Source organism: Giraffa tippelskirchi, chromosome 2 (assembly GCF_054371585.1).
Source record: "Giraffa tippelskirchi isolate mGirTip1 chromosome 2, T2T-mGirTip1v1.2.pri, whole genome shotgun sequence".
Classification (NCBI taxonomy): Eukaryota; Metazoa; Chordata; class Mammalia; order Artiodactyla; family Giraffidae; genus Giraffa; species Giraffa tippelskirchi.
Genome location: NC_137276.1, coordinates 105,187,862 through 105,201,594, shown reverse-complemented (window position 1 = coordinate 105,201,594; position 13,733 = coordinate 105,187,862). Strand labels below are relative to the sequence as shown.

The window sequence follows — 13,733 nt, the reverse complement described above, 5'->3', positions numbered from 1 at the left end:
CGTGGTTGGTGCAGGATGAAGGCAGCTGTTGTTGAGCTGGAGGTTATGATTACTGGTGTCATCATCATCATTCCTCAATTACACCCTCCAAGATGGATCAGTGCCTCCAACAGACTACGAGGTGTCCTGATTCAAAATCACCCACTTTACACACTTTCCTAACTGTGGGGCCCACCAGGTCCCCTCCACGGTATCTGACATGTACGCAATACACGTATGTGCATGCTCATAGCCCTTGCCCTTCCCGTCTGAAGTCCAGTTGACAAAAGCACCTGCAGCTTTTGTGATGATGTCTGTGTCAGAAGCAGAGGATGTAGCAGAGCCTGGAAAAGGAAGCATGGAGAAGTGCAGGGACCTGTTAGCTGATGGGACACCCCAAGTGGCTGTATTGCCAATGGTGGGTGCTGGCTACTGCCAGGGAGGGCAGCTGAACATTTGCATTTCACATCTTCACTGAGCCTAGAATCCCACCAGCTGAAGGTTCTTGGTATTAAGAGGGATTTGCGAGATGGGAAGGCTACTAGAGCAACTATGATTTGTTGCCAGATTCAATTTCAGTTCCCCTCCTCTCTAAATATAAAGTGGTGTTTTTTTTTAATTTTTTATTTATTTTAATTGGAGGCTAATTGCTTTACAATATTGTGGTGGTTTTTGCCATACATTCACATGAATCAGCCATGGGTGTACACGTGTTCCCTATCCTGAACCCCCCTCCCACCTCCCTCCCCATCCCACCCCTCAGGGTCATCCCAGTGCAGCAGCCCCGAGCACCCTGCCTCATGCATCGAACATGGACTGGCGATCTGTTTCACATATGATAATATACATGTTTCAATGCTACTCTCCAAATATAAAGTGTTAAATTGTGTCCTCCTAGAATTCATAGATTGATGTCCTAACCCCAGTACCCCCAATTATAACCTTGTTTGGAAATAGGATTTTTATAGATAAAATGTGTAAAAGGAGATATTACTGGAGTCTTGTGGACCTCAGTCCAATAGGACTGGTGTGGTACAAAAAGGGGAAATTTGGACACAGATGTGGAGGGAATCAGCCGTGTGAACCATTGGACCTGGGCTTCCTCGGCCAAGGGAAGCCAGAAGAGGCAGGAAGGATTCTCCCTGCAATCCTTCAGAGAGAACACTGCCCTGCCCACACCTTAATTTCAGACTACTGGCTCCAAAACTGTAGCAGAATAGATTTCTGTTACTTAAAGCACCAGTTTGTGGCACTTTTTAATATCCCTGCATGCACTGAGGGACAGTTGAGATGTCTGGCTAAGTCTTGTGTTTGACTCAGAGCAAACACAGCAGCTAGGTCACCTGCTCCAGCAGGGAAATCCTAACCAGTCTGAACCAGTGGATGTGAACCCTAGTCTGAACCAACCAATGGCAGCCTATTCCCTCTGAACACGATTGGTTTAAGGATGGGCATGCAACCAATTTTGGTCAATGAAATATAGAAGAGATGTGTGATCATTCTGAAAAGATTTCCCTAGTCTTCACAGTAGACTCTGCAAGAGACAAACGTTTTAATTCTTGACCCTATCTGGAGGTGACACCTTGATTTGTGGTGACCACTTTGGCAGTTTCTTGAGGATAAAACCGATACATAAAGGAAGGTAGAATAAAAACAAAAAAGTCCCTGTTTTCCATTAGTAACTCCGTATATTTCCTAGCCACTTCCCCATAATTCATCGACCCTTTAACCCCAAACCCTCTTTTTCTGTTAAAAGGATACATAAGCCCCTGAGGCTAGCCATTTCTTTTTTTTTTCCTGTGAACTCCTGTGCATGTAAAAATGAATAAATTTGTGTGCTTTTTCTACTATTGAAAAGAAAAACAGAAAAGTAGAGATTTGTCCCTAATCTACTGCATTTGCAATCTCCCCACCTCTGATTTCATCATTGTCTGAGAGGACCAGTTATTTGATGGCTTTGCTGTCTCAGCCAGTGTGGGTCAGGGTATTCTCATTTACAGTTGGAAGCATCCAAACTAAATACGAAGCAGACAGCAGGTCATAGGACTCAATTCCACCATTACTGCTCCTCTCCCAGCAAGTCAGGCTGAGCACAATACCCCTGAGGGATGGAGGGGTCCTATTTGAGTTGAGGAACCCAGTTTAAACTGGAATTCATCCAGCACGCTGCTCTGAGTTAGGGGAGGAGGGGTCTGCGAAGGAATGACAGCTGAGGGTCAATGGCAAGCTGAGGACCTCGGGCACATCCCAGAGCGGGGGTCAGTCCCTGGTGGACGGAGGGTGAAGAACGCCAACAGCATTTTTTCAGTGTCACCAGACTAGTATTCCTCTGTGGAAAAGAATGTGTTTTCGCTCTTTACTTCCTTCTTTTTCTTCCTTCTTCTGTTTGGGGGCACCCTTCTACTCAGCAGCTGAAGTTATTTTTGCCAGTTCGGGGTAGTCTGCTGTTTCAAGGTTTCTGTGGGTGGTGGCACCAGCACTCTGGGTCCTCAGTTATCTGTCGCCCTCCATTCTGGCATCCACTGAGATGCCTGCAGACCCACCTGGTCACTGCCCAGCTGCCCACAGGAGCCCCCTCGTGGTCACCCTGTGACCTTTTGCATTGTTTAGTACTCATCCAAGATTTGGGCAGATAATATATGCAAATATTGGGACTTCCACTTTCTGTGACTCCCTTCTTTCTAGAATATCCCTCTAATTTTCCAACTGCCTTGGCAGTCTTTAACTCTGTTCTCTGTAGATGAAGCTAATAGGCTTTTACTACTAATCCATGCCCCAATTTAAGTAGTCCCCTGGTAAATAAATAAAACTGGACCAGTTGTATCATAAGCTCCGCCGATTCACCTGGTCCGTCATTCTCTTTGTGAACAGGTGCACGGAAATAAGCTTACGGAAAGGGGAGGCTTGGAGTTTCCCCTGTGACAGTTAACTCCACATTGTGTGCAGGTATCTGGGCTATAAGCTCACTTTTCTCCTGGGGACTCCCAGGTTTGACCTTCCTCAGGGAAAATCTGAACAACTCATGTTAGGACATGTCCAAAGGCAATGCATGAGAACACTGATGAACATTTGTAATGCAAGGGTGGGTCACGGAGGGGTGCCCGTGGCCACCAGGGTGGTGACCAGTCATCTGTTCTTTGCAGCTTCAGATGTGGCTGCATCAGAAAGACAGAGAGTGTGTGAGCAGTGGGTCTTTAAATATATATATTTTCCCACTTATTTTTGTAAATCTCCACATGCTTAGCCAAGTGATTCCAGCACCTAGGTGTTAGGTGTTCACATGTGTGCATCTGTCCATTTAGCTGTTGATTTTAGGGACTGTTATGGAGGAGCACAGGGGCTTCCCAGGTAGCTTGGTGGTAAAGAATCTGCATACTAATGCAGGAGATGGAGGAGACGTGGGTTTGATCCCTGGTTTGGGAAGATAGAGCCCCTGGAGAAGAAAATGGCAACCTGCTCCTGTACTCTTGCCTGGGAAATCCCATTGACAAGGAGCCTGGAGGGCTACGGTCCATGGGGTCGCAAAGAGTAGGACAGGACTGAATACACACACATGCATGTTCTTCCATAAGATAGTTACATCATGTTAAGTGGAAGTATGACCCTGCTATATTGTCTTTTTCAGAGAGTAAACATGGTGTCAAGAAGTGTGTGTGGTGTCAGGTTGGCAAGTGGTGAGTTTGTGACAGTTAATGTTGTATGTCCATTTGGCTAGGCTATGGTACCCAGTTTTGGTCAAACACCTGTCTAGATGATTCTAGGAAAGTATTTGTTTGGATGAGTTGTTGTTGTTCAGTTGCTAAGTCGTGACCAACTCTTTTCGACCCCAGGGACTGTAGCACATCAGGTTTTCCTGTCCTTCTCTGTCTCCTGGAGTTTGCTCAGATTCAAGTCCATTAAGTCAGTGATGCTATTGGACCATCTCATCCTCTGTCACCCCCTTCTCCTCCTGCCTTCAATCTTTCCCAGCATCAGGGTCTTTCCAGGCTCTTCGCATCAGATGGCCAAAGTACTGGAGCTTCAGCATCAGTTCTCCCAGTGAATATTCAGGGTTGATTTCCTTTAAGATTGACTGGTTTGATCTCCTTGCTGTCCAGGGGACTCTCAAGTCTTCCCCAGCGTCACAATGAGGTTAACATTTGAATCAATAGACTCTGAGGAAAGCAGATTACCCTCTATAGCAGCGATCCCCAGCCTTTTCGGCACCAGGGATCAGTTTCATAGAAGACAACTTTTCCTCAGACCAAGGCAGGGGTAAGGAGATGGTTTGGGGATGATTCGTGTATGTTACATTTATTATGCACTTCATTTCTATCATTATTACACTGTGATATGTAATGAAATAAATATACAGCTCACCATAATGAAGAATCAGTGGAAGCCCTGAGCTTGTTTTCCTGAGCTCAGGTGGTAACGTGAGCGATGGAGAGTGGCTATAAATACAGGTGAAGGTTCACTCACTAGCCTGCTGCTCACCTCCTGCTGTGTGGCCTGATTCCTAGCAGGCCACCGACCGGTACCAGTCTGTGGCCCGGAGGTTAGGGACCCTTGCTCTATAATGTGAGTGGGCCTCATCCAATCAGTTGAAAGTCCTTCACGAAAACAGATGGAGCTGCCCAGAGGGAGAAGCACTCTGCCTCCAGACTGCCTTCTCACTAGAGCTGCAAAGGTGACCCTTCCCTGGGTCTCCAGCCGGCCCGCTTGCCAGCCTGCCCCCAGCCCTCATCACGATGACCCTGCTCCTCAAGACGAATTTACCTGTACCTCCATCTGATCGGCTCCCTTTCCCAGAGGACCCTGACTAACAGGCTTCGATGCTAATGGCCGGCAGCCCAGGAAGGACCGGGTTTCCTCATCTGCCTGCAGCTCCACAACCACAATGTCTGCCTCCAGGAAGTCATCCATCCTGACAGGCTGTAAGTCTGACATCATTTATACAGAGTTAGAACCAAGGACGTTCTCAACAGGTCCTTGGGGTTTGCTGCCTTTTCATTTGGGACTTCCCCATTTTAAAGGTAGAAATATGCATTAATACCTCCTGTATTTGGGTGCAGGAAGCTGGCCAAAGAACACTTGGAATTAGCACCTATGTGCTCAGTCGTTCGGTCATGTCTGACTCTTCCTGACCCCATGGACTGCAGCCCGCCAGGCTCCTCTGTCCATGGGACTATTCAGGCAAGATACTAGAGTGGGTTGCGATTTCCTCCTCCAGAGGATCTGCCCAACCCAGGGATAGAACCTGTACCTCTGTGTCTCCTGCATTGGCAGGTGGTTTCTTTACCACTGAGGCACCTGGGAAGCCCCCACACTATACTTGATCTTAGCCAGAAGGCTGAGGGAGGCAGAAAGTAAGAAGGACAGATGTAGAATTGGGTTGCAGCTGCAGGGGGCCCTCTGTTGACCCTACAGCGAGCTCTGAGGCTCATCCCGCCCTTCCGAGCTGTCTGGCGCTGAGGTTGGAAGCCTCGCCTCGGAAATGCCAGGGCCAGTACGCATGCTCACAACCCAGCCTCTCATTCGTTTACCACCCGAGTCTTGAACGTGCTGCCGTAGCCCTTCATGAAAGCAGTGCTTAATGACTTCCAGCAACCTCCATGGCCATCGCCCATCAGGAATCTTTCAAATGTTCTCATTAGCTGTGAGGTTGGGAGCGCCAGCCCGACCCCGGGCAGCCTAGCTGCCGCCGAGCCATCACGGGCGCTGCAGCGGTGCCTGCCTGTGAGCGTCGCCCTTTCCCTGATCAGCAGCAGAGATAAAAGGCCACAGTCAGGCCGGCTGGGGACTCAGCCCTTCTGGCTTCACTCTTCTCAAGGAAATGTGACACGCTCACATTGGGCACTGTGTTAGCGAGCCATTCATCACACATGTCCACTCTGAGTATGGAAGTTTAAAACTATTATAAAGCAAACCACAGAAGATGCACCAAGATAACGGAAATCTCCTTATCTCCACCTCACCCTGCAGCACAATATACCTTCTCTTCTCTCTTTACACCTGCCATTCCTGCCTCCACCTATCCTTCCTTAGCTTTGATGGTCTTCATCTCCCTTTTCCCAGGTTCTTAACACAGGCAGACGTTTTTGTTGTCATCCCTCAGTCGTTCAGTTGTGTCCGACTCTTTGCAACCCCATGGACTGCCCCGTGCCAGGCCTCCCTGTCCCTCACTGTTTCCCGGAGTTTGCCCCCGACTTTTCCTTAAAACACCAAAACCTTTCACCTCTGTAGGAGTGTTTCAGAGATACAGACACGGGAAGACCTTTGAAGTTCCCAGACATTGACTGGATGAAGCTCAGAACAGATACCGTGAATTCCTAGCCTTTCCTATTCTGGCTGCCTACCCCCTGGAATTGAAGAATCCTGCAGGTACATGCACAGTCTCAGACTTAAATGCAAAGGTCATGAGGTCAAGGTCACTGAGAGTAGAATCTGAAAAATCAAGAGGTGACACTGTACTTGGGCTTAAAAATCAACAAGGAGACCACAGCCTTCACCTGGATCAGCTCTGCCACGCCTGAGACCTCCGACCCTTTGTGCTGGAAGCCTCCTGCTCCCAAGGCACAGTGCCAGTGGTCTGGCTCTGAGGGCAAATCTTGATACAAGCTTTGGAGGGATTGGGGTCTCTTGCCTGGGAACCAGTCTGTCCCTGCAGACAGGCATTGTGGCCTTTTCCCACCTGGGGCTCCCATCTCTTTCTCCATCACACCAGTGGCTACACGGTGAACATTAGATCATGACCACTTCAAGTGTGGGTGCCCCAAAGCTGCAAAGCCAGTCTCCCAGGCTGCAAAGAGAGGTGCTATTGCACCCCTGCCCCTGGAGACCTGGCCCACTCCACCTTTCAGAGTGACAGCAAAATTCATGCACAGCCTATAGAAACCTCCTGCTCCTCCTTGTTCACAATGCTGCAGACCCTCCATCCGGGAAGTCCAAAGTCCCCAGTGGTGAGGGACCTCATCTACTCCCCTGGTCCTGCTTGAGGCTTCAACTCCCTCCAACGACCCAGTGAGAAGCTCATGTAGCTTTGATTTGAATGCCTCTATTGACAGAGAACTAACTACTTCTACAGGCATCTTATTCCAATTGAAATATCTTGAATGTTTTTTCTAATACTGTGATTGAATTCCTACATTGTTCTACAAAACACACTTAGACACTTTAAATATATGCTAATTTCCAACAGGGTTGCAGTTTGGGTCACTCACTCTGTTTGCAGTGTTTCAGATAAGAAAACTGATGTTCCTGAAAGTTAAGAGGAACTCAAGGTCAAATATATAGACTGACCAACTGGTTCCAGTTTGCCTGAGAATTCCGGTTTTAGCCTTAAAAAGTCAGTGTCCAGAGGACTCCTCCCACAGCAGGAAGTTAAGAGCTGAGGTTTACATCTCCGCTCTCCCAGACCACACACCATGACCTGTGCCTGCTTTTCTAGTTCTGCTCTTCAGAGTGTGAGTCACTGCTCCATGCTTTCCCTCCACCCTAGGTTTTCCCTGCCCCCACATTCTGAGCAGGGCACACCTGGCCCAGAGTCACTGGGGCTGAGCCCTCCTCCTTGTCAGACATCCGGAAGGTGGGTATGGAAGTCTTGTCCATGTTCACTCACTGCCCCTGGGCATTCTTTTTTATATAATTTTTATTTATTAATTTATTTATTTTTGGTTGTGTTGGGTCTTCATTGCTACATGGGCTTTTCTTTAGTTGCAGAAATTGGGGACTACTCTCTAGTTGTGGCGCACAGGCTTCTCAATGCAGTGACTTCTCTTGTTGCAGAGCATGGGCTCTAGGGCATGAGAGCTTCAATAGAGGTGGCTCGTGGACCCAGAAGTTGCAGTTTATGTGTTCTAAAGCACAGGCTCAGTAATTGTGGTACACAGGCTTAGTAGCCCCAAGGCATGTGGTATCTTCCCAGATCAGGGATTGAACCTGTGTCTCCTGAAGTGACAGGTGGATTCTTTACCATTGAGCCACCTGGGAAGCCCTAGACATTCTTCTTGAATTTTTAAGGGAATAGGAACCTGGATCTCACTGGAGCTCGAAGACTGTTCACCCTCCACCACCCCCATCCCCCTCGTGACTAGGTCATTGTGACCGCAGAAAGCATCATGGGTCCGCCCAGTTTCAGAACAATGAGGGGCTTGGAACCCATAGCAAACCCAAGGTGCACTTTCCCTGCTCAAAGAGGCTCGTGTACAATGTCTTCCTTACCCCTTGACTCCTGGTATCAAGCGAAGGAAAATCTATGAGCTCTGACTGCCCTGGCCACCCTTCCTGCCAGCACCAACGCAGAGAGAGACACAGAGAGAGGCAGACCATGCTCAGGGCACCTGGCAAAGTTTCCCTGCCTTTTCCTCACCCCACGGGTCTCCCTGCAGGAGGGGTGGAGGCGGGGGTCCACAGAGGCCACACAGATGCCCAGCAAGCTAGGATGGATAGGGCTACATTCTCAGCCATCCATAAATATCTCAAGTAAATCCTGCAAACATCACAAGTTTCCAGGATACAAGGCTTCCTCTTATTAGGATAATAGCCGCCTTGTTGTCCTAATACGTTTCTCTCATTGGAGGGATGAGCAAGCTCCCAGGGCTGTTTACTGCCTGTTCCAACCATCAGCTCAGCTTTGATTTAAGGACATGCACTTTAATCACCCATCATGTGTCATCACCCTGACATGCAGCTGCAGCCACAAGACACAAGCACCAGTAAATTATGCTGGAAGTCGTAGGGGTGATCTTTTGTTGATTTTTCCTCCCAGCTATTCCGCAGCAGCTGGGCATGCTCAGGACAATGAGGCGGAAGGGAGTGGGCTGGAGGTAGCTGTGGAAGACAGGAGCACCCCTTTTTCCCTCTCTTGGTTTCCCTCTTGTGGATTCCTAGTGCCTTGCCAGACTGTGAGGCTGAGCCCTTGGCCATCAGTGAACTGGGCACTGCCTTGTTAGGTAATTGCCAGGACATGAGCTCTTCTGCATGCAAATCACAACACTGAGCTTTCTTGCTTTTTAAAACACTGCTTCCGTCCACTACTCCACTGGCTGCTGGAGAAAAGTGAGCCTGTTATAAAAAGCACATCTTATCACTCTCATGGCCTTTATGCCTGCCTGACATCACCCCCACATGCCTCCCTACCCCCATCCAAGCAGGTGCCCACCACCGGGGGCTGCTCCTTCATCCCTGAAGCTTCAACATACAGACCTTTGATGGAGAACACTGTCAGTGGCTCTCATTCTTTTGGAGTTTATCTCTGGACCCCACAGGACTGCATCCTGTAAAAGGAAATGCAAAATGAGGAAAGGGGGTTAAGACAGTGACTAAACAGGAAATAGCTGATGGCAGTGCAGTTGTGAATTTTAATAACTTCTGCTGGAGTCATATGATAGGAGACATAGGCTTCTGGGCCATGAGGAGAAAACAGTCAATTTCCACCTGACTGTACATCTGTGAAGACATGGTCTCCCCATGCATTGTCTACGGTAAAAGGCAGAATCCATGTGGACACGGAGGTGCCTTTGTTTTCTGTTTTCCTTTGGCTGGGCATCCTGGGGCTAACAGGCTTAAAGGACCATCATAGATGGGAAATGCACGCTGACCCCTGAGAGGTCCCTCCCTCTGCCCCTAGGATGGGTCACTGTCACAGCCCTTCCTATGACACGGGGGTGAGGGGCTGCCAGACAGGGAGTTCACCCTGCACTCTCCAAAGTCATGGACTTTGATGCAGGAACACAGGTGCAAGAGTGAAACATGTTCTAGAATCTTGAGAAGTACCATGTGCTGGGCAAGGCAGCCTGTGCTTCTTTCAGGTCCCAGCACTCAGAAAAGCCCATGCTTGAATCAGTGTGGTGGTGTCCTGATCTGGAAATTCTGAGTAGTTTTTACACACGGGCTCCTGCATGCTCATTTTGCATTGATCCCTGCAAATGACATCTCCTGCTTACAGGTAACCCATGTGAAACCTGGCTTGGTAAAATTGCTCATTTCTTTTCTTCTCCACTGCCTTTCACTAGGTAAAAAAGAAAAAGAAGCACATGAGAGAGTAGATTCTGTGCCTTTTTAAAACTTGAAGTATAGTGGAGTTTCAGATGTACAGCAGAGTGATTCAGTTTTATACACACACACACACACACTTGTATCTAACTCTTTGCGACCCCATGGACTATACAGCCCATGGAATTCTCCAGACAAGAATACTGAAGTGGGTAGCTGTCCCCTTCTCCAGGGGATCTTCCCAACCCAGGGGTCGAACCCAGGTCTCCCACATTGCAGGTGAATTCTTTACCAGCTGAGCCACAGGGAAGCCCCCCCACACACACATCTCCCTCCCACCCTACTGGGTGTTACTTGCTTAGTTGTGTCTGACTCTTTGCAACCCTATGGACTGCCAGGCTCCTCTGTACAAGGGATTTCCAGTCAAGAATACTAGAGTGGGTTGCCATGCCCTTCTCCAGGGGATCTTCCCACCCCAGGGTTCGAACCTACATTTCCTGCATTGCTGACAGATTCTTTACCACTGAGCCAGCAGGGAAGCCCCATTTAGCTTTAATTATTTCATAAAAGCTTTATCTTCTAATACACTCACGTGGAGGGTTAAGGCTTCAGTTTCATCAGGACACGAACTTTCAGCCCATAGCATACGGTGTGGGTGGTAGCAGCAGTGTTACCTTCTTGTCCAGTGTTCTTGTGAGGACCTGGTGGCCCTGTAACTGAAGTCTCAGATGCAGGGGCCTCTGCAGATGAATGCCTGAAGTTGAAAGGTGATGGTTCAGATGGTAAAGAATCTGCCTTCAATGCGGGAGACCAGGGTTTGATCCCTGCGACAGGAAGATCCCTTGGAGAAATGAATGGCCACCCACTCTAGTATTCTTGCCTGGAGAATTCCATGGACAGAGGAGCCTGGTGAGCTATAGTCCATGGGGTCACAAAGAGTCAGACATGACTTAGCAACAAACACTTAGGCGAATACCAAACACGTTCAAAAGTGGCCAGCAAAACCTCATTTAAGATCACTGTACAAATGTCTCAAACATCTATGTTTTCCTCCATTTGCAATTAACAATTTTGGAGTGCTTAGTGGGCTCTTTCAGAGCTGGATTAAGTGATGACCCTGCTACCTACACCACCTTCACAGGAAAACTGTGATAGCAAATCTCATCCATCCTTCTAAATCAAACACCTTTCCAAGTTTCTTGTAAGGATCTAGGCCCTTATGCTCAGTTAAATAACTTATTCCCAGTGTAATACAGTTACTTAATCTATTTCATTTAAAAATTTTATTGTAGTAAAAATCACATAATATAAAGCTTACAATTTTAACCATATATAAATGTACAATTCAATGACACTAAGTACTTTCACACTGTTTACAGTTCTTACCATCATCCATCTCCTCAATCTTTCACCTTCCTAAACTGAAAGCCTGTCCCCATTAAACACTAACTCCCATCCCCCCTCCCCACAACACCACCTTGCAGCCCTGGGCATCTACCACTGTACTTTCTGACTATATGAATTTGGCTATTCTAGGTCTCTCATATGAAAGTGAAAAGTGAAAGTGAAGTCACTCAGTCATGTCTGACGATTTGCAACTCCATGGACTGTAGCCTGCCAGGCTCCTCTGTCCATGGAATTTTCCACGCAAGAGTACTGGAGTAGGTTGCCATTTTCTTCTCCAGGAGATCTTCCCAACCCAGGGATTGAACCTGGGTCTCCCACATTGCAGGCAGACGTTTTACTGTCTGAACCACTAGGGAAGCCAAGTCTCTCTTATAAGTAGAATCAAACAGTATTTGTCTGCCTAATCCATATTGAAATGCATTTTAAGGTTAACTTAATATATGTCCTACAGACTGATTGACTATACCTTCTTTTTTCCCCTGGGCTGTACGTTCAGTTCAGTTCAGTTCAGTCGCTCAGTCATGTCCGACTCTTTACGACCCCGTGGACTGCAGCACACCAGGCCTCCCTGTCCATCACCAACTCCCGGAGTTTACCTAAACTCATGTCCATTGAGTTGGTGATGCCATCCAACCATCTCATCCTCTGTCGTCCCCTTCTCCTCCTGTCTTCAATCTTTCCCAGCATCAGGGTCTTTTCCAATGAGTCAGCTCTTCACATCAGGTGGCCAAAGTATTGGAGTTTCAGCTTAAGCATCAGTCCTTCCAATGAATATTCAGGACTGATTTCCTGTAAGATTGACTGGTTTGATCTCCTTGCAGTCCAAGGGATTCTCAGAGTATTCTCCAACACCACAGTTCAAAAGCATCTATTCATCAGCACTCAACTTTCTTTATAGTCCAACTCTCACATCCATACATGACTACTGGAAAAACCATAGCTTTGACTAGATGAACCTTTGTTGGCAAAGTAATTAACCCCAACCCCCTTCCCCCCTTGGACTCCATATATTTGTTCTGTACATCTGTGTCTCTATTTCTGTTGGGCTAAAGATGCATATGTACTGTTCTTCTAGATTCCACATAATCTGAATAGTATAATTCACCTTAGGCTGGAAAAGGCATTGCATGCTTTTTTCCTTCAATAAATTATGTTTATTAAAAATTTAGAAGGTACCTCTTAGTTCAGTGTTGTTATCTGATGATTTATTCAATATTCTGTGCACAAAGTGACTAACTCATACCTCATAAGAAGGTATATTTCCAAAACAGATCTACCTCTTCTTGATCTTATGATCTAAAGCAGCATTGCTGTAGTCTTGAGTGTTCTTTATTATTATCTTCTCTTCCTGAGAAGTTCCAACATCAAAGCTTCACTTCCCTGGTAGCTCAATTGGTAAAGAATCTGCCTGCAATGCAGGAGACCCCAGTTTGATTCCTGGGTCAGGAAGATCCACTGGAGAAGGGATAGGCTACCCAATCCAATACTCCTGGGCTTCCCTGGTGGCTCAGCTGGTAGAAAATCTGCCTGCAATGCGGGAGACCTGGGTTTGATCCCTGAGTTGGGAAGATCCCCTGCAGAAGGGAAAGACTACCCACTCCAGTATTCTGGCCTAGAGAATTCCAAGGACTATATAGTCAATGAGGTCACAAAGAGTCAGACACGACTGAGGGACTTTCACTCTCTTCCTGAGAAGTTCCAAAGTCAAAGATTCTATTGTCAATATGTGTTGTTGTTATTTCTTCTCACTTAGAAAAAAATCCCAATTTTTGTCTCCTTTCCCAGGTCCAAAATTATCTTCCAGTATCTTAAGGTATTTAGGCTTTTGACATCCTGAAATGTTGCTTATTCTTCTCCACAGAAAAGACCTTTGAAATGAATCTTCTAGAGATGAGGGTAGTCAGTGAAAACCCACTGTAATTGCCTGATTCTGCTCAGGACAAGTAACTGTTCTCCATCTCTGAAGTCATTCATGGGGAGAATTTAAGAGGTTACAAATTAGACAGTGAATGGCACCTGCGATGAGTGTATTAGGATCCACTCTTTTCAGAGTGGGATGGCTGCTGCCTCTCATGTCAAGGGAAGCAGGAAAGTCACCCGGCATGGGGGCTCACATCACTGTCGGAGAGTCAGGTGAGAAGGGCACAGTCATTGTCTCACTTGAAAGTAGTAAGGTTCTAGAAAATCATGGAAAGGCTTTTGATTCCTCCCAGGTACAGTTCAGTCACCTCTGGTGGCTGTCACCCAAAAGAATAGTGGGACTCATTTAAAGCCATGTAAAGCCAGTGCAATTGTTCCTGTGTATCTGTGGGGGGTTGGTTCCAGGACGCCCCACAGATACCAAACTCTATGGATGCTCAAGTCACTTATAT

The 13,733-nt window shown here is 47.3% G+C and overlaps 1 protein-coding gene and 1 long non-coding RNA gene across 2 annotated transcripts in view; one reads left to right on the top strand and one right to left on the bottom strand.

The window, feature by feature from the left end:
• The window catches only part of DSCAM (DS cell adhesion molecule), a 568,075-nt gene that overhangs the window by 328,646 nt on the left and 225,696 nt on the right, over nt 1-13,733 (top strand). The gene's annotated exons all lie outside the window — the stretch shown is intronic.
• Nucleotides 8,593-12,985, bottom strand: LOC145539876 (uncharacterized). The gene is made up of 4 exons (XR_014078021.1): nt 11,828-12,985; nt 10,547-10,708; nt 9,166-9,236; nt 8,593-9,024 (listed from the first exon to the last, which is right to left on the bottom strand). It is a non-coding gene; the product is annotated as an uncharacterized LOC145539876 (long non-coding RNA).